Source organism: Trichosurus vulpecula, chromosome 9, assembly GCF_011100635.1.
Source record: "Trichosurus vulpecula isolate mTriVul1 chromosome 9, mTriVul1.pri, whole genome shotgun sequence".
Taxonomy (NCBI): Eukaryota; Metazoa; Chordata; class Mammalia; order Diprotodontia; family Phalangeridae; genus Trichosurus; species Trichosurus vulpecula.
Window position 1 is genome coordinate 49,530,614 of NC_050581.1, and position 21,018 is coordinate 49,551,631.

A 21,018-nucleotide genomic window follows, 5' to 3' on the forward strand; every position below is an offset into this window, starting at 1 on the left:
CAAGCTTTCCCCTCCCCTCTTCTGAGACTTTTGAACTTCCCTATTACTATCTCCATGACCACTGTCTTCTTCCCTAAGCCTGCAATTTTTTGTCAGCCTTAATTCTTCACCCTCACTTACATCCACAGATCCAATCTGTTTCCAAATTTTGTTGTTTTCTCCTTTCCCAGCAGCTCTTGTATATGGTCCCTACTCTCCACTCGCTGCTGAGCTACCACTCTGGTACAGTCCCTCAATACCTCATTCCTGGGCTATTGCACTAGCCTTCTGATTGGTCTCTCTGGCTCATCTTTCTCCACACCAGTCTATCTCCTACTCTGTTGCCACGGTGATTTTCTTAAAGTTTAGGTATGTCTATGCCATATCCCCTACTCTATAAGCTCCCCATTACCTTTAGGCTCCCTATTTCCCTTCAGATTAATTTTAAAGCTGTCTGTTTGGCATGCAAAGATCTCCATAAATTGACTCCTTCTTATATTTCAATCTTACCCATTACTTTTCTCTACCTCATTCTACAATCCAGCTACAATAGCCAACTTGTTGTTTCTTACACACCTCACTTTGACATCTTTCCAACTCTGTGTCTTTACACTGGCTAACCCCATGCCTGGAATGTTCCCTTTCTTCATTCTGGCTTCATTCAAGACTTAGAGCAAATCCTATCTTTTGCAGAAGGGATTCTCTTGGTCTTTTCAGATGCTAGTGCTTTCCTTTCTCAGATGACCTTTCATCCACTTGCTATATATCTTACACATTTACATCTTTTTGAGGTATTTTTAAACTTTTATTTATTTATTTATTTATTCCTACTTAATAGCATTTTATTTTTTTCCAATTACATGTAAAATAATTTTCAACATTCACTTTTATAAGATTTTGAGTTCCAAATTTTTTTCTCTCTACCTCCTGCACCTCTCTTCTCCCCAAGATGGCAAGCAATCTGACATAGGCTATACATTATACATTTGCATATTACATCATTAGAATGTAAGCTCATTGGGGGTAGGGACCAGTTTAACTTTCTTTCTATCCCTGGCACTTAGCTCAGTGTCTGGCACATAGTAAGTACCTAATAAATGATTTTTGAATGACTGCCATCTTGGAGGAATTTGTCACTGTGAGGAACACTCATTTTTAAAATCTTTATGTTGCTTCTTTGACAATTAGTTAAGCTTAATAAATAGTTCATGCTACTCTATCCCACAGTGGCATTAAACATGACCATTGCTTCAGAATGATGGAGGCAGAGGACAAAGAACAAACTTCTGTAGCCTTAGCTTGCGATAACAGAGGTCATGGAAGGTCTGAAGGCACAGAAATGGGAACCTAGCTTTAAAGCTGGAAGGTACCTTAAGACCATCTAGCCTAGGGGTCCTTAACTGTTTTTGTGTCATGGCCCTTTTAGCACAGTCTAGTGAAGGCTATGGACACCTTTTCAGAAGAATATTTTTAAATGTACAAAATAAAACATATGGGATTACAGAGCAAACCAATTATAAGGAAAAATAGTTATGAAAATATTTAAAACTCCAAGTTTATAGGCTTTAGGTTAAGAGTCTGATCTAGTACAACTCTTTCATTTTTATAGATGAGAAAACCTAGGGGTAGGGAGGTTATATGTCTTATCCAAGGTCATACAGCGAATGCAGATCACAGGTAACCAGGGCTCTTTTCATTATTAGGCCTATGGATCCTGGCCCTCCCTCAAGAGCATTTCTTCTCATCTCTAGCCTGGTTTCTTCACGATAAATCAGGAAGCAGCCATAAAATTGAGTTTAGGGTAAAAATGTCCCATACCTTCATTGTGGGCATCTCTAGTTAGGTTCAAAGTACTTTGGAAATGCAGAGATCTACATACTGACATAGTCTCAGACTACGTCCTGCTGATAGATTGAAGACTCAGCAGATGAGAGCTGTGCAGAAGAAGGTCATGGATGATACTTCTTGAGGTAGTTAAGATCAGAGATGGGGCTTTGGGCTGCTGTATCTGGAGGACTTCAGTTGTTGGGGTTCTGGCATTTAGGTCCCTGGTTCTGCCTAGATTGGGTAGTAGTTGTTCATGGCTGCATTTGGGGTTTTTTTGGCCAAGGTGTTGGAGTGGTTTGCCATTTTCTTCTTCAGATCATTTTACAAATAAGGAAACTGAGGCAAATAGGGTTAAATGATGTGCTCAGGGTTGCACAGCTAGTAAGCTAGTAGGATCAGATTTGAACTCAGGAAGATGAATCTTCCTGAATCCAGACCTGGCACCCTACTGCACCATATAGCTGCCAGATCAAGTTGAAAGGTTGGCAAAGATGAATGATATAATTAGTGGGGACTCCATACCCAATAAAGTGTCAATTGGTAACATGCCCAGTGGTCCATTTTCTGTGATGGGATATCTCATCCTTGCATACAAAAATGGCTCTGATATCCTAATGAGGCTCCCTGTTCCCTGTACAAAGTACAGCCAGAAAGAATGGAAATACAATAATAAGGAAAGAGAGAGACACAGAGAGAGAGACAGAGACAGAGAGACAGAGAGACAGAGACAGACAGAGACAGAGACACACAGAGAGATAGAACGACAGAGACAGAGAGAAAGAGAGACAGAGAGACAGAGACAGAGAGACAGAGAGAGAATAGGCTTCAGCAACACAGGGAGCTATTTCTTACGCCTTCCAAATTTTCACTAGGTCATTTGGGTGCCAGACGCTCATGAATCCTAAATAATAATCCCCAAACAGTATAGCTTAGAAATATACGCAAATATTCAGGAAAATCCAACACACCATCACATTTTCAGGTACCCTTCTCTGAAAGCTGGAATTTGTGCCAAGGTAAATTATGTCACAAGGGCTATGACAACCATCTTTGAAAAGCAAAGTGTCACAGCCAGGTAATATTGGAGATGGGAAAGGGACAGACTGCCAGGATGCAGGGACATGCATGTACAGGAAAGCTGAGGATTGGTTCTCACTCTGAGAACAAACCCGTGCTTAGTCTGACTTGCCAGCATGCAAATGATACACAGTGGGAAATAAGTAGCACTATGCTTATGCAACCCAAACAGTAAATAAGAGTGATGTGTGTGTGTATGTGTGTGTGTGTGTGTGTTCTTTATATCTATCCTCAAAGTTTTTTTCTCCCCAAATAGTCAAGATATTAAAGAGTAAGTCCGATGAGATGCTCTCCCAACCCTGCTGAAGGGTGAAGGAATTCTTCCATTTCTTTCCAAAATCTGTCGTTGTCTGAAATTTGAGCTCAGAGCAAATAGCATTTATGTAGAATTCTTTGTTTTGGGGATAAAGCAAAACAAGTTGACCCTTGATTCACTTTCAGGAAAGATACCCTGATAGTGTCCTGTCTTTCTCCTTTGCTGCTAAGGATGATTTTTAACATTCCACATGGTTGGCATTTTATGAGGTCATAATAAACTGCGGGCCTCCTGGCTTCATTTTTTAACTCTCTGTCTTCCTTGTCTGCCAGGCTACAAACATTATCATGTTGCAGACAAGCATACTTTTAAGGTGCTGGATTTATATGACAATTTTAGAAGATATCACAATGTGAGGTCATTCTTCCAAGGATTTTTCCTTCCTTCTTTCCTTCCTTTATCCCTTCCTTCCTTTCTTTTCTTCCTTCCTTTCTCTCTTTCTTTCTTTCTTTCTTTCTTTCTTTCTTTCTTTCTTTCTTTCTTTCTTTCTTTCTTTCTTTCTTTCTTTCTTTCTTTCTTTCTTCCTTTCACAACAGGCATCCAGATCATATAGGAGCTCAATTTGCATAACTTGGCTGTGCCTAAAGCCACCCCCAATGGAGAGGATAAATAAACAATAATGGCCTGTAGAGATAGCCAGACATCACAGGCTCCCTTGCCTCAAAAGAAAGATGGCTGCAGTGGGAGATGTGGGGTCCCATCCCAATGACTCCCTGCTTCCTGCACTACTCCATTACTTTCTGTGGCCCCTGGGAATGCTATTAGTCCACAGAGGAGAGACCTTCTTCTCAACTGCAACAAATGGCTCCATTCTTCATGGCCTGGCTCTGCAGGAAAGCCTTGCAAATGAGCTACCTTAGTTAAAAAGAAATAATCAACTCATTGAATTTCTCAGAGTTCTGGTCACAGGCCTGAACAGTTGAAACATGCCCAGGTGCTGTCTCTCCATGCCCCTACCTTCTCATTTGCCTGTCATGATGACTTAGGAGTCTGTGAAGTTCAGACAACCTGCCCTGGCTTGACCCATTGTAAAGCAGAAAGATATGCTGTCTTATCTCTCTGTGCTAAACAGATACCATCAGGCCATTCAGGCTCAGCTCTTGGCCAAAAGACTCCTTAATCCTTGTCCTGTTGGGACAATAGGAGATGCTGAACACTTCCTGCTCCTTCACTTCATCCCATATCTTGGGGGTGGGGGGCAGTGTCACATTAGAGGGGTTGTGGATGATGCAGCCCTGATCCTATCTACTGAAAAATAGCTGTCCATTCTACCACCAGTGGACATCTTGCATACAATGCTGCTAGTACTGTCAGCTCTAATCTTGAAAGACATGCTTATAGATTTATTTTTCATTCATTCATTCTATTCTTTTACTTTTTTCTTTTCTTTCTTTTGAGACTGTCTCTCTCTCTCTCTCTCTCTCTCTCTCTCTCTCTCTCTCTGTCTCTCTGTCTCTCTCTCTCTGTTTCAACAATCTGGCTAGCAGCTGCTGTGGGCATGTAAAACCAACAACAACCAGCACACAGAATGCTGCAAAAGCCCAGGTTCTTTTGATCTGCTTTACTAAGGAAAGCAATGTTAAGGGGTTAACAATATTACTTTAATCCAACCTACAAATATCATTCATTTAGTTCAGGGGAAAAAGCTAGCACCCTGAACTTCAGAGCAAATACAGTCAAATTGTAAACACACCAAATACAATTCGTAGTTACCAACATCTGAGTTCAGCCGGGGAGCTTGACAACGGCTGGCTCAGAGTCACACATCACTACTGCTGCCCCTCAGGGCTCTGAAAAAAGAAAGCCAACCCCTGGTTTTATATATCTTGTTCAGGGTCAAAGGTGAGTCACACATGCAACTCACCCATGTGACCTAAAATCATCACAAAAATGCTACTTAAACCCACATGGTCTAAAAGCCCCTGATGTCATAAACATGTCACTCAAATCCATTTTGATTGCCAATACACACACACTGTCTCTCTGTCTCTCTCTGTCTCTGGCTGCATGTGCAGCAGTCACATACAGCTAGGTCCCAATTCTCATTGGTACGGAAGCCTTAACCTGCTCTATGTCTCTGACCTGGGGTTGTTGACCCTTCATTAAATAACCTGATAACCTTTTGCTTTTGGGAGTTTATTCACTTAGTTTAGACACCTAATTGGCTTAACCCTATCATGGCTCAGAACCCTCAAATTCTAGCCTAAACCTCCTGTAGGAGCAAGGATTACAGGCATGAACCATTACAAAATGCCTGGCTCATTCCTTCTTAATAATAATAACACTCATTAATCAGCAAGCATTTATTAAATAAATTCTATGTGCCAGTAAAAAAGAGAGACAGAGCCAGAGAAAGAGAGACTGACAGAGACAGAAAGAGACAAAGAGAGAGACAGAGCCAGAGAAAGAAAACCAGAGGTGGACAGAGAGCCAGAGAAAGAGACTGACAGAGACAGAAAGAGACAAAGAGAGAGACAGAGACAGGGAATTGATAAAATACTCAAAGAGATGGGACACTTGGAAGATGGACTTAACAAGTCCAAGTGGCTTATGTCCTAGGGCTTGGTAGAGCTAGTTGAACAAGGTACAATCATCTTTCAAAACTTGGAAGAAGGAAGGTTTTCCTTGGCTCTTCTCAGCAATACAAGGTTCAAAGACAGCTCCAAAGGACTCATGAAGGAAAAAGCTATGCACATCCAGAGAAAGAATTACGGAGTCTGAATGCAAGTGGAGGCAAACTATTTGCTCTCCTTTTTTTCTTCTTTTTTGATTTTGTTTCTTCTTTCTCATGGTTCATTCCATTGGTTATAATTCTTCTTTACAACTCGACTATTGTATAAATACATTTAATGTGAAGGTATATGTAGAACCTATATTGATTACATGCCTTCTTGTGGGGGGGGGGAGGGAGAGGAAGAAAATTTGGAACTCAAAAACTTGTGGAACTGAGTGTTGTAAACTAAAAATAAAAAAAAAAATTAAAAAAGAAGGAAGGTCTTTTAGAAATCTAGTTTTGTTATCAGGAGAAAAGGATCTGCCTAGAATTTACTGTCCTGAAAGGGTGATGCTGGTGATTAGGGAAAGGATCAGAGAAAAGAGGAAGTGGAAAACCCATAAATATCTATTTAACACTAGAATCATGGGCTCCAAGCAGCCTCAGCAGTTTATTAAGAACAAATCATTCCAGGACATGTTGGTAGCATTTTTCAATATAATTACAAATAAGCAGTATAAGGGGAGGTAATAGATGGCCAGTCCTCAAGCTGTAGAGAAACACTTGGTAAAGTGTCATGGGTTTTCTAAATGGCTGCAGGTGGGCATGCATAGAGATTCAGCTGTGAGGAGCAGAAGCAGCCACCTGGAGTATGAGAGGAGAGCCTGACAAAAAAGCTCTGAAAATGAGGACGATGAAACAGCAAACATGGTCGATAGATGTGATGAAAATGGCTTCCTGATCTTGGTGTTGTCCTTGAGTACTGCCCTCCACCACCCTCCCCTGCCCCCTATCAGTTTCTTTTTTTTTGAGGGGGGAAGGCAGGCCAATTGGGGTGAACTGACTTGCCCAAGGTCACATAGCTAGTAAGTGTGTCAAGTGTCTGAGGCTGGATTTGAACTCAAGTCCTCCTGACTCCAGGGTCGGTGCTCTACTCACTGTGCCACCTAGCTACCTCCACCTATGAGTTTCTAAGTCTGATTCTTTCCTTCTACAATATTTCTCCCATCCATAGGGAAGCAATGCAATACAGTGGGAAGATACCAGATTTGCATTCAGAGGACCTGGGTTTAAATCCTGTTTCTGCCACTTATAAATAACATGACCTCTCTGGGCCTTAGTTTCCTTATTTGTAAAATGAGTGGATTGGACTGGATGGCATTTATTATTCCTTTCATTGCTAAAATCTGTATCTGAGCTTTGGCTATGAAGCCAAATTCAGTTTCTATTATCTCTCTCTCTTCTCTACCCCAATCCTTTCCCATGTTCTTAATTCTGTTGAAAAGCTATTATTTTTTCTTCCAAATTTTCCCATTTAGAACTCTCTCTCCCTCTCTCTCTCTCTCTCTCTCTCTCTCTCTCTCTCTCTCTCTCTGTCTCTCTCTCTCTCTCTCTCTGTCTCTCTCTGTCTCTCTCTCTCGGATTGATACAAATTGATAAGGATTCCTCCAGCGTTGCAATAAATATTTACTTTGCTGTCTTATGGGATGTCCGCTGCTGCATGCAGATACTTTGTGTCATCAGCAGTTCCTAACAACCTGCCTGTCTTCTAAAGCCCTGCATAGGCTGACTCCTTTCAGTCTTAGACTTTACTACCCTCCACATACTTGATGATCTAGACCAGCTTCCTTGCCGTTCTTGGCATATGACACTCCATCTCCTGACTGTGCCTTTTCTCTGCCTGTCCCCCATGCCTGAAATTCTCTCCTTCCTTACCTGTGCCTCCTGATTTCCCTGGCTTCCCTCAGGTATCAGCTAAAATCCCACCTTCTGTAAGGAACCTTTCTTAATTTCCCCTTAATTTCTCTCTGAAATTGTCTCCAATCTACCCTGTATATCTCTCGCATATTCATAGTTATTGGCATCTTCTCTTCTTTGCTAGAATATGTGTTTTGAGGGCAGGGATCGATTATTGAGTAACTGACTTTCCCAGAGTCACACAGTTATTAAATTATCTGAGGTGGGATTTGAAACCTTGTCTTATAGTGCCTCATCTACCGCCCCATGTTCCTTCTGTATCTTGCTGCCTTCTTCAACGTAAGGGATAGAATTTGAGGAGAAAGGAGAATGGTGAATGGGATAGAAGAAACAGCTCCAATAAAAGGCTAATGCAAACGTTTTTAATCAAAAGTTTTCAGGGAATAAGAGATGTTGTTGGGATACTCGTGAAGACATCGTTGAGATCACAGCAGGCCAGCCAGTCAGGGGCAGGGGGCAGGAGGCAATAGCATATAGGGGAGAATTAGATAATGTATTTAGAGATGGAGGGAACCTTAAAGCCAATCTCGTACAACCTTTTAATTTGTTGTTGTTGCTCAATCCTTTCAGTCTTGTCTGACTCTTTGTGACCCCATTTTGGACTTCCTTGGCAAAGATACTGAAGTGGTTTTCTATTTCCTTCTCCAGCTAATTTTACAGAAGAATAAACTGAGGCAAAAAGCATGAAGTGACTTGTCCAGGGTGACAAAGTTAGTGAGTGTCTGAGGCCAGATTTGAACTCAGGAAGTTTTCCTGCCTCCAGGCCTTGAGCTCTATGCACTATACCCAAGTGCACTGAGGCCCAGAGAGGTAAAGAGATTTGCCCCAAGATGAGGAAGGTAATAAGATCCAGAGTCTGTATTAGAACCCCTATCTTCTCATTCCAAATCCAATGCTTTTATACTGTTCCATCTGCTTCTGGTATTTGCTTGATTCTTTCTGGCCCAGCTCACCTCTCTGGATTTGACCCTTAACTGAGACCTATGGTATGTACCAACCTCCTAGCACTTCATATTCATCCCTGCTGGTTCAAATCTCTCTGCCACTGGTGAAGAAGCATTCTTAGAGGGTAAATTAAGCCCACTTATTTGTGTTTGCACATATGCAGGACCAGAGGACTTGGAAATTATCTAGGTGACATAGTAGATTGAATGCTTGACTTGAAGTCAGGAAAACCTCAGTACAAATTCTATCTTAGACAGAATCCACGTTATCCTGGCTATGTTACTTATTCTTTCCCAGTCTCAGTTTCCCCATCTGTAAAATGAGAATAATATAAATCCCACCTACCCTACAAAGTTGTTGCAAGGATAAACTCAGATAGTATGTGAAAAGTGCTGTGTAAACCTTGAAGTGTTAAATCAATTTTAGCTAACCCAACTCTCCCCCTTTTACAGAGGAGTTATGTAAGCAGTGTTAGATGCTAAGCTAAAGTGTCTTGATCACTGTGCTCTACAGAACATCCTTTGAAACTCTGGTTCAAAGGATGTTCCTCTGCCTTCAAGGCTATGGGGATGCAGTAGATAGAATACTGGCCTTGGAGTCAGGAAGACCTAAGTTCAAATCCTGACATTTACTAGCTGTGTGACCCTGGTGAAGTCACTTAACTTCTATCTGCCTTACTTTCTTCATACATAAAACGAGGATAATAAATAACACTGACCTCCCTGAGTTGTTGTGAGGATTGACTGGGCTAATATTTATACGTCAAGTGCTTTATAAACCTTAGAAGGCTATATCAATGCTGGCTATTATTGTTACCAAGGGCCAATTCAGGTGTTGCTCCTTCCATGAAGCCTTCTCTGATTCCCTTCACCTGCAAGGCATTTTTCTCTCCTCAGATTTCTCGTTGTACTTTTCCTGGATCTCTCATGTCTGCTTTGCATCCTTCCCATATGCATGCATTTTTAATCTTCCCTACTAAATTATAACTTGGTTGGCATTTTTTCATCACCGTGTCCTCAGCACCTAGTCCTGTGCCTTCCAGGTGCTCCATCAGTGTTGGCTCAATTTGCTGAATGAGTCAAGTTCACGAACAGTTGGGAAAACAATAGCAGCACACAGATCTGATGGATGTGCCGCACTTGAGTTTGATCAAAGCCTTTGAAGTGACATAAAATAGAAAAAATTCATTTCCCAATAAGGATAAGTTTTTTATTTTATTTTTAGGGCTACAACTTTTAAATGAAAGAACATTTATGTGTACTTAGAATGCCTCAAAAGGATAATCTTTAGCATTGGTCTCAGCATCCCTAGTATCTAATTAGAAGTATGATAGTTGCGCTTTCTTCCTTCCCTCCTTTCCTTCCCTCCCCTTAAAATTTAGGACATTGAGGATATCATGCACCAAATCAATCAATAAGCCATTATGAATTTCTTCTTGTATGCCAGATACCTCCATGCCGTAGCATTGGAGATGCAAAGGTAAAAGTGGAACACTTCCTGTTCTCAAAGAGTTTACATCTTATTAGGCAGACACAATATAGCCACAGGCAAATAAATTCAAGATACAACATAACTACGCAGTGATCCATGGATGGGGGAGGCAGAAGCTATTGCTGGGGGCATCGGGAAAGGTCTCTGAAGGAGGTAGCACTTGAGCCTTGAAGGAGCACAGGGTTCCGAAAGGAGGGAGAATATTCTAGATAGATTGGAGGGGGAAGCCTGTTCAAAAGCATGGGAAAGAGAGATGGAATGCCATATGCACGGGACAGCAAGCGTATAAATCTTTGCAGTCTGTCTTTGGGTTTTAGGTACCTATTTGGAAATGTCAGGCTTAACCATAAAATGGAAAGCTACGTAGGAGGCAGCATGGCGTAATAGAAAGAAAACAAGATTTGGAGTTAGAAGACTTGGGTTTGAACCTGATCTCCATCCTTGCTACCGATGTGGACTTGGGCAACTCACTACTCATTTTTGCTTCTATTTCACTATTTTTAAAATAAGGTAGATGAGATGACCCCTATGGTCCCTTCCAGCATTAATTATCTGTGATCCAACTTTAGAATTCTCATCCCTCTCTCTGTATTTGCCCTTGCTGTCTGGGGTTTGCCTGCAGGAAGATGAAGTGACCCAACGAATCAGCTGAAGTCAATAACCAAGAAAAATAGCTTTAAAAAATAAAGGTCAGGCAAATTTGGGTCCTGCACCAGGAGAGCTCTTTAAAGTCATCTTAGCACAAGAGGTGGCTTCTTTGGAAGCTGTCTTTAGCAGAGACCTCATGCTCTTAGGTGCTATCCAACCAATGGCTCTAAGCTGTAGACTTCCTCACTGTTATACTGCTAGGGCTGGTGATATTGTGATGTCATTAATCCCTTGGTTGGTGCAGAGTGAAGTCAGGATCTTTAAAGATGCATACATCTGTCTGACTCACAGGAATGGTAGTTAACCTTCTCTCAATGTTACTCTTTAGGGAGAGGGGAGCAGGGATAAGGACGCAGAGGTTATAATTTTATTGTGTTTAATGACTTGTTGGGTTTAGGGCCTGAGGCATCCCTGGGCTTCGTGCTAGTCATTAGGTTTCCTACATGCCTTCTTCCCAATCTTCTGTTGCTTCCAAAGTTCCCTAGTTTTCAATATTGGAGTTCATCTTTGGTTTGCTGACTGGGCGGTTTGGTTGAGGTCACTTGCCTTTCTCTTTAGCATTCACGGAAACGAACCCTAATGATGCTTGAACACTGGGGACATATTTCTCATTACTTCTCTACCTTCTCCTCTCTAACCCCCCGGCATTCCAAAGCCTCGAGACTGTTTCAAGTTTCCCCCAGGCTAGAATGGGTTTTAGATTATTGTTATAATCAAAATGTGAGTTGAGCTTTTCTTTACAGAGAAAAGTAAAATAAATCATAGTTATTTATTATTATTATTATTCAGAATAGTGGGCTGGGGTAAAGCATTTTTATGCTCTAGGCAGGGTTAAACAAATTGTCCTGCTCGTGTGTTAGCAACCTATCTGAGGCTTTGAGCCTTTTGAGTATCTATCTACCTATCCTTTAAAGTGCAATTACAGTGACCATCCTCCTCCCTGAAACCTTCCCTGGTGTCTCTAGTAAGAAGTAACCTCAGAAGCCAAAAGTCCTTTATTTATACTTCATTTATGCTTTTTTTTGTTATTGTCATTGTTTAGAACTATAGTTTCACTAGTGTATGTGTGTCCCTGTGTGGAAATTGCCTCCACCCATGCAGGGTAGCAGCTCTGTAATTTATACTCTTAGATGGCTGCCTGGGAACATTTTTAGTGATTTCCGTGATCATATAACTTGTATATGTCAGACACTAGACTTCAGCCTGGGTATAATAACTCCATTGCCTTGCTGTCCCTCTTCATGCAATTAACACAATTTAGTTTATATTATAGTTATCATTTCTTGCCTCACAAAATACTTTGTAAGGCTTTATGTGCTGTATAAATGTCAGTTGTTATTATTATGTATGTGTCCTATGCTCTCAATAGGCTGTATGCTACCTGAGTGGCAGGGACTATGTTTTGTCTAAACTTTACAGTTCGCCTAACTAGTATTACCATGCTATATACACAGCAAGGACTTAATGAATTTTTGTTAAGTTGAATTGAGTATTCATGGGTGATACATGTAACTCATCATAAAATAAGTGCCTATGTGCCATGGAAATTGGAATTTTCTGGCATTAAAAAACATGGACAGTCACATACAGAAATATGTTGATAGCGGCCCTCCTTCTTACCCTCCATCCCCTTTGTGCTGTTCCCTAGGCAGCCACCTTCATTGCTGACCCCTCGCCTCATCTCTGTCTTACATTTTTATAGCACTGTCTAATTTTTAAAAGTACATTCACATATACTATCTTATTTTAGCTTTGTGTAGATTCGATAACCTTGAAACTCCCTGTCCTGCTCCCCTACCCCGTCCTACACTCCTCTTTAGGACAGAGAGATAAATAATATAACTCTATCCCAGAAAGAAAGAACAATTAGACAGGCTTGATCAGAGGCAAGGAAGACTCGAAGGACATCATCTTAAGATTTTGCTCAGTCAGCCCTTCTATGCAGTAAGATGATCCCCAAGAGATAAAAGAAAGACTATTCTAAACTTCAAAGCCCAGGTTAAGATTCTGAGCCCTTAGTCTTGGACTCTGGAAGAATAAAATGCTGGAAGAGAAAGAAAAAAGCTACTACCTTCTCAACTAAGTGGAAGGAATTTCTATTAAGTACTGAAGGAGAGACAATGACATTTAGCACCTGTTGGCTCTAGGATCCAATCTAAACCAATTTGTTTGGAATTTTACATTCTTTTCAGACTGGCCCCTTCCTACCTTTCTTTCTATCTTATGCTTTACTCTCCTCCCCAAACTCAACAGCCCAGATGAACTTACCTACTTGCTGTTCCTCACACAATACCATCCCCTCTCTTCTTGCCTCCACCCTGGATGTCTCCATACCTCTTCCTCCTCCACCTTGGCTTCTTAGAATGAATCCCTGGTTTTATTCAAGACTTAGCCCAAATTCTGTTTTCTTCAGGAGGCCTTTTCTGGTTCCCTCAACAGCTAGTGCTTTCCACTTTTCAAGTTATCTTGTTTTTTGTACGCACCCTTTATATACTTGTCTCTCTGTTAGAATATAAGCTCCTTGAGGGCAGGGTCTGTCTTTTGCTTTTTCTTTGTACCTCCAGTGCTTAATACATAATGAGTGTTTAATGAATATTTGTTGAGTGATTAATTGATTGAATGATTACAGAGGCTCTGACCTTGAAGTACACTTCCAAGGTGATAGGATCTCTAGCTTATCACAGGAGGATTATAGATGCTCTTGAGGCAGCTATATAAATTTCATCATAGAATCACACAGCATAGGACTTGAAAGGTCATCTGGTCCAACCCCCTCATTTTTACAGATGAGGAATCTGGGACTCTGAGAGGCTAATTGATTTGTCCATGGGACACAGGTCCTATGTGACAAAACAGAATTCACAGCCAGGTCTCTCGACTCCAAGTCCAATGCTTTTTATACTATACTATACTGTTAATCTTAACAGATTACAAAAAGCTCAGATTTAAAGTCTCTTCCACCCTTAGAATGTAGTCATGTGACCTTATCTATTTTACAGAAAATATAGACCTTTTTGGAGCCTATACCTGTCAACGCTTGCTTACGCCCATCAAACTGATACCCTGCCCTCCTTAACTTTGTGCTACAGGCAAACAATAACAGGTGCATTTTCCAGAAGTATGGAGAGGGTATATTTCTGTGCACAAACATATACACCTACACCCATACACAATCTACATTGCATCCGGTCTCCCAAATAAACAAATGCTTGGCTAAATGTCATCAGCTGTGTGTATGCCCATGTACCATTGAGTGTTTGCTTGCTGTCATTTTAGAATATCAGCTTAATGAAGCTGCCTAGGGACAGTTGTTGGTGCTGACATTCATTCATTCCGATTTTACCAGGTCATTCTCTAATACATTTTCTTTATCACTGGGACTTTCTCTGAACTTGACACCACTGACCTCCCCAGATTCTAGTAGCAGGCATGGAAAGGGAACATCCTAATGACATGGATCCTATTGGCCTACCTACTCCTTCCCTCTTTTCTCCATGCTGTGAATTGTAAACATCCAGGTAACTGCACACGGAAGGAGATATATTTTTTCTTTTGAGCATCCGTAGACAACCAAAAATTTTGACTCAAAGAATTTTGGGTATGGAAGTATGTCCAGTTCAAAACTTATGAACTGCAATGTGTAAATGTTTGCATCATTTTGGGGTTGGTAAGTGTAGTGATCTGGCCATAATATGGCTGCTTACCTTTGTAAAGCCTCCACTCAGTTCCTCCCAAATCTATTTTGTCCTTTTGCTTACACATACCTCTCTGACTTGAAGACTTGCTCTGTCCTCCCCTCCCTCCAGACTCTATACACTTTATTTTTAAAACTTATTTAATTTCAATGCATGTTTATTAAGCACCTGCTATGTGCTAGACATTGGGGCAAGTACTGGGGATACAAATAAGAAAAAGAAAGATGATCCACACCCACAAGAAGCTTACAATTTAATGGCGGAAGCCAACACACAAATGAAAGCTGAAAAGGAGGAGGGGCACCAAGGGGAACCTGGCAGAGGGGGCTTGATGTTCTATATAGTCCAAACTAAGTAGAACTGCTGATGGAAAGTGGAGAATTACCTGAAAGCCTATCCATTCTTTAAACCAATCCTACCTTTAAGACTATCCTTAAATTTCTTCTCATAAGATTATAGATTTAGAGTAAGAATGGACTTTATGGTCCATCTAATCCAACCCCTTCATTTTACAGCTCTGAGGTCCAGAGCGCTTAACCAACTAATTGTATTTATTTAGAGTCTACTATGTGACTAATACTGTGCTAGGTGCTAGGAGGGAGGTGAGGAATACAACAATTAAAGAACTAGCCCCCAATTTCAGGAGGCTTACAATTTGGTTGAGGAAACAAGGGACACAAATGAAAAGCTAAATAACTATACAGAGTTTTAGAGATTAAAAGGACCTTAGAGACCACCTAGTTCAACCCCCTCATTTTACAAATGAAGAGACTAAGGTTCAGAGTAGTTCAGTGACTTGCTCATTAGATTGTAATTTCCTTCATGGCAGAGTCTGTAGCATCTCTGTCTTTGTTTCATCAGTGCCTCCAAAAAAAAAGCAAAAACCTTACACATTGTAACCAATCAACGAGCACCTATTGAAAGGAATTGAATAGAGAAAGGTAGTAGTCACATCTTAGTCTATGTGAAGACAAAAATGTGAATGTGGAAGATTAGTCAGAAATGAAGCTATAAATATATATGCCTTCAATGTGCACATGGTGATTTGAGTATTTTCAACTCAATAGAAGTTAATGTCGATGGGATGGTGTTTCACAATATTTTATCAAAGTTTTGATTTTGATTGAGGGTTTTCCCTAAGTGCTCTCCCTGCTCCTCCCACCCTGCCCCCAGTGAAAAGATTGTCATAGTTCTTCACCAAGATCTACTTTGAGCCTCCTCATGGTATAGAGGTAATCCTGGATTCCCTAAGGAGAGGACAAAGGAAGACAAGGTCTGCCACACCCAATCACACTGGAAGGGCTTCCAGCACAGGCCAGGCAATGGATTAACTCCTTCTTTGAGGACTAGCTTATGTAGCAATTTTCAACGTGAGCCTTTAAACTTTGGAAGTCAAACAAATGCTACAAAATAAGGACTTTGATATATTGTTTTGTTGATTGTCTAGACTTTAAAAAAGTGTTAATAATGTGATTAAACTTAAAAGTGTTTCCTGCATACATTTTCTTTCTTCTCCAGAAATGGTTGTCAAACATTTACCATGACACACACTCCCACACAAAAGGTTAAGAACACCCAGACAAGACAGATTATGATCTGCATTGGTGGAGAGAATACACACATTGATGAAACTACACATCTTTTGACATATTGAAGAAAGAAGGGAAGGGCTTAGTTTAATCTATAAACACTTGTTCTGAGTTTTGGATAGTTTATGCGAATTCCTCAGCATCTTAGTGCTATGTTCATAAAATCTTGCAACCTTGTGCTTCCTTGATCCTACACTCAGACAATTGATCTTTGCTTTGTCTGGATAACTTAAGCCCTTCTGTATTTGAATAAAGGCTCCAGGAGAATCAGTAACTCCAGAGAGCTGCTTATGGCCACCTCGCCTAAGTGTTTCCTATAAGCAGCCGACTTTAACTGCCTCCCCTTAACTTGGTTGTAGCCCTCCCTTTAACTGCAGTTTCTGGCTAGCTGCAGTTTTGCTGTCAAGTGAAGTCATCGGTGTTGCTGCTATCCAGGGAGCCACATCAGTAAGCCTGCACCTGGCAGCCCATAAAACCAGAGACACATTTTGAGGGAATGAAACACATTATAATTCTCAAAGCTCACCTCATTACGCACGGATGTGTTATTAGACATTTGTGTGTCGACTTTATCTCCCCGGGCAGATGGAGAGACAGAAAGGTCTCCACACATCATGTGCGCTGTCGATGCTTAGTTTGAGATAGCATACAGACAAGAAAATGACATTGCTTGCCAGTAAAATGCACCTAAGTGTTGGCTAGAGAGCCAGGACCCCCTGCATCCTTGTGGTGTTTTGTTTTAAACACAGCTTGAAATGTTCCACTCCAGTAAGAACTTAGCTTTGATGAACTATCAGTTATGAGGATGTTCACCGAAAAAATGTCAAACTTGGAATTGGGGCCCATGCAGGCAGCACTGGGAATCAAGTAGGAAGTTCAGAGGTTAGAAGGAGCCAAGGCAAGATAGAGTGGGTAATAGGATTATTGGATTTAGAGCTAGATGGCATCTTAGAGATTGGCTGGTTCAAGGCTCTCATTTTACAGGTGAGGAAAGTGTGCCACTGTCAGGTTAAGTGATCTGGAAAAAGTAGCAGAAGTGGGATTTGGGCTCATATCCTCTGACTTCAGATAGAAAAAGAAAATAAAGAGGGTCAAAAAGCAAGAGACCTAGAAAGTAGTGTAATGTAGCAGAAGGAACAAAGACTTTGAGTAGAACACTTGGATTTGAGTCCTAGCTTTGTTAGTAGTTTGTTGTGAGATCCTAATATTAACAACCACTGACTTTTCTACAAGTGCTATCTCAAATTATTCCTTAAAAGAACTCAGTGAAAGTAGGCAGTGCAAGCATGATCTCAAATTTTTCAGTTATGTGAGAGATGCCGTGAAAGTAGACTTGCACGAAAGGGACCATATAGCTAATTGGATACAGGAGATCAGAAAGAGCGAGGAGTTGAGGATGACTGTTGGTTGATAGTTGAGGTTGATTGTTGGTTGAGGATGATAGGTTGTGAGTCTGGTTGACTGGGAAGATGGTGGTACCCCCTTTAATAATAAGGAAGTTAGGAAGAGAGAGAGGTTTAGGACAAAGATAATGAGTTCAGTTTTGGACAACTTGAGTTGGAGGTATTGATTTGGCATCCACTTCAAAATGTCTAATAGGCAGTTGGAGGTTTGAGGCTGAAGATCAACAGTCGGTATGGCTGAACAAGTCAGTCTGAAAGTTATCTTCATAGAGATGATCACTGAAACCATGGCAGCTGATGATAACAAGTGAAATACTACAAAGAAGAGAAGAACACCTAACTCAGAGTCTTGGGACACACACATACACACACCCCTCCACCAGTTAGTAATTGTGACCAAAATGAAGATTTAGCAAAGGAGGCAGAGGAGTAATAAGACAGGAAGGGGAGCCAGGAAAGAGAAATGTCATGAAAACCTAAAGAGAGTAGACTATCAAAGAGGAGAGGGTGATTGGCAGGGTCAAAGGCTACAGAGAGATCAAGAAGGATGAGGGTTAAGAAAAGGCCATTGGATTTGATAATGAAGAGATCATTGGTAACTTTGGAGAGAGCCATTTCTAGATCCTCAGATCCAGAAGGGACCTGAGACCCAGAAGAGATCTTTGGTGACTTTGGAGAGAGCCATTTCTAGATCCTTAGATTCAGAAGAGATCATTGGTAACTTTGGAGAGAGCCATTTCTAGATCCTTACATCCAGAAGGGACCTTAGATCCAGAAGAGATCATTGCCAACTTTGGAGAGAGCCATTTCTAGATCCTTAGATTCAGAAGGAACCTGAGATATCATCTGGTCCAGCTGCCTCAATTTACAGATAAGGGGCCCAGACAGGTTAAGTTACTTGCCCAAAGTCACCTAGGTAGTAAGTGGACTTTGAACCTAGGCCCTCTGATTCCAAATTCAATACCCTTTTCACAGTGTTCTGCTGCCTCTGCATTTGCTGAACCTGCTAAACTGCTTTTTTCCCACCCCCTTCTTCGCCTTCTGTTAAAAGGGATGGCTAGCTGGTTTAGGGAGTGGAGGGGAACACATTCAGAAATAAAGGTGGCGTAAAAATAGACAATATCAATAAAAATAAAAAAAATGTTACTTAGTGTGCAGCGCTGTTACAAAAAAGGCTGCTGTAGAAATGATGTCAGGGCATGAGCTGGTATAACCTTTCTTGTCAGTTTCCTGAACGTTTCTGAGGCCAGGGTGCTTCTAAACTCAAAAGTGGAAACCGAGGTTCCTTGTCATGGGGCTCAGGCGTGTGGGCTTGAGAATTCCACAGGGCCACCTAATGAATATGCAAGCTCTCAGCCTTGTGTTCTGACTGCTTCCTTTTTATAGGGAGCTGTGCTCAGGAGCCTGGTGATTAAATTCTCTGCCCTCCTACTCAGAGAGCTCAGATGTAGCCATGTAAGCAGCTACGTTATTTTGAGAGTTCCCTCTGAAATTCAGGGTAGCACTCGGGAAGGTAACAGAGTGAGGTATTTAAATGGAAGTGACATTTGCATTTTAAGAACCTTAAGGATAGAATCTTATCTAGGTCTCCTCAGCTAGGCCTCTCATTTCTCTTTATCCCAGCACCAGTAAGGATAGGTGGGTTTGAGTTTCACCAGTAGTTATTTGGGCTGGACTCACACTCTGTGCTTCAGCCAAATTGTCAGTCTCCCACTTTCTACGCCTTTGCATGGGCCGCACTCCTTCAATCCCTATGTGTGTCCTCACCCCAGCTCCTTTTAAGACTCAGCCCAAGTGCCATCTTCTACATGAGACTCTTCCTGATCTCCTTTGTGAATTCTCACATCTTCACCCCTCCTCCATAACTTTGTATTTATTTTGTATATATTCCCTATTTACTTATCTCTGAACCTACTGTATTGTCCCAATAGAATGAGAGTTCCTTGAGAGAAGGGACTGGCTTACTTTTGACTTTCTAATCCTCACCTACAAGCATAGTGTCTGGCATATAGTAGGAGCCTAATAAATACTTTTGACTTTCTAATCCTCACCCACAAGCATAGTGTCTGGCATACAGTAGGAGCTTAATAAATACTCTTTACTTTTTAATCCTCACCCACAAGCATAGTGTCTGGCATATAACAGGAGCTTAATAAATACTCATGACTTTCTAATCCTCACCCACAAGCATAGTGTCTGGACTATAGTAGGAGCTTAATAAATATTCTTGACTTTCTAATCCTCACCCACAAGCATAGTGTCTGGTATACAGTAGGAGCTTAATAAATACTCTTGACTGTTTAATCCTCACCCACAAGCATAGTGTCTGGCATATATGATGAGCTTAATAAATACTTTTGACTTTTTAATTCTTACCCATAAGCATAGAGTCTGGCATACAGTAGGAGCTTAATAAATACTCTTGACTGTTTAATCCTCACTCACAAGCATAGTGTCTGGCATATACTATGAGATTAATAAATACTTTTGACTTTCTAATCCTCACCCACAAGCATAGTGTCTGGCATATAGTAGGAGCTTAATAAATACTTTTGACTTTCTAATCCTCACCCACAAGCATAGTGTCTAGCATATAGTAGAAGCTTAATAAATAATAGATTAATTCATGTAACTGTTCTCTCTATCTCTATTCTCTCTCTACTTGAGTCCATTCTGCACATAATCATCTCCTGAGACCAGTGCTTTTTACAAATAATTTGCTACTGCCCCATTCCTGTCCCCCAACACTTTCTCACAACAATCGTAATAGTGACAGCATTTAAGCAGTGTTTTAAGGTTTGCAAAGCAGTTTCCCTATTATATCTCCTTTGATCCTTAGAACAATTCTGTGCAGTAGATGATAGGATTGCATTCTTTTCAAAATGAGGAAACTGAGACTGAGAGAATTTAAGTGACTAGACAATGGTCATATAGTATGTGTTAGAAAAAAAGGACTTGAACCCAGGAATTCCTGATTCCAAAGTGGGTCCCTCTATTATCATACAGTGCTTCTTTTCTCCATTATTATCACTGATGAGATTAAAATACTCCAGCAGCCATGTAAAGGATGGATTGGAGAGGTGAGAGTAGGGGTGGGAAGGCCTGTTGAGAAGCTATGGCTATACCTAGGTCATATAAGCACAGGTAATGAGGACCTGTATAAGAGTGGTAGTGTTAGGAATTAAGAGGGGAGAGATGGAGCTTTTGTGGAGGTAGAAGGAACGGGATCTGTTCATTGATATTTTGGATTTTGGTTGAGAAGTGTTTATTGTATGAAACAAAATGTAGCAGAATGTATTTATGCATTATTTGTAGGATCATAGGTTCATAGAGTTAGAGCTGGAAGGAATCTTAGAGTAGGTCAGTTAGTCCAAAGCCTCTATTTTACAAATGGGAAATTGGAGGCCCAGAAAGTTTAAATGACTTGCCTGGGGTCACAAAGCTAGTAAGCAGTTGGAGTACAAGTCTTTCCAGCTCCAATACCCATACCATGATGCCTGATGAATTGATTAGAAAACCAAGACCATATCAGAAAGCAATATTTAAAGGTCTGGGTAAGGACTTAAGACAGAGAAAT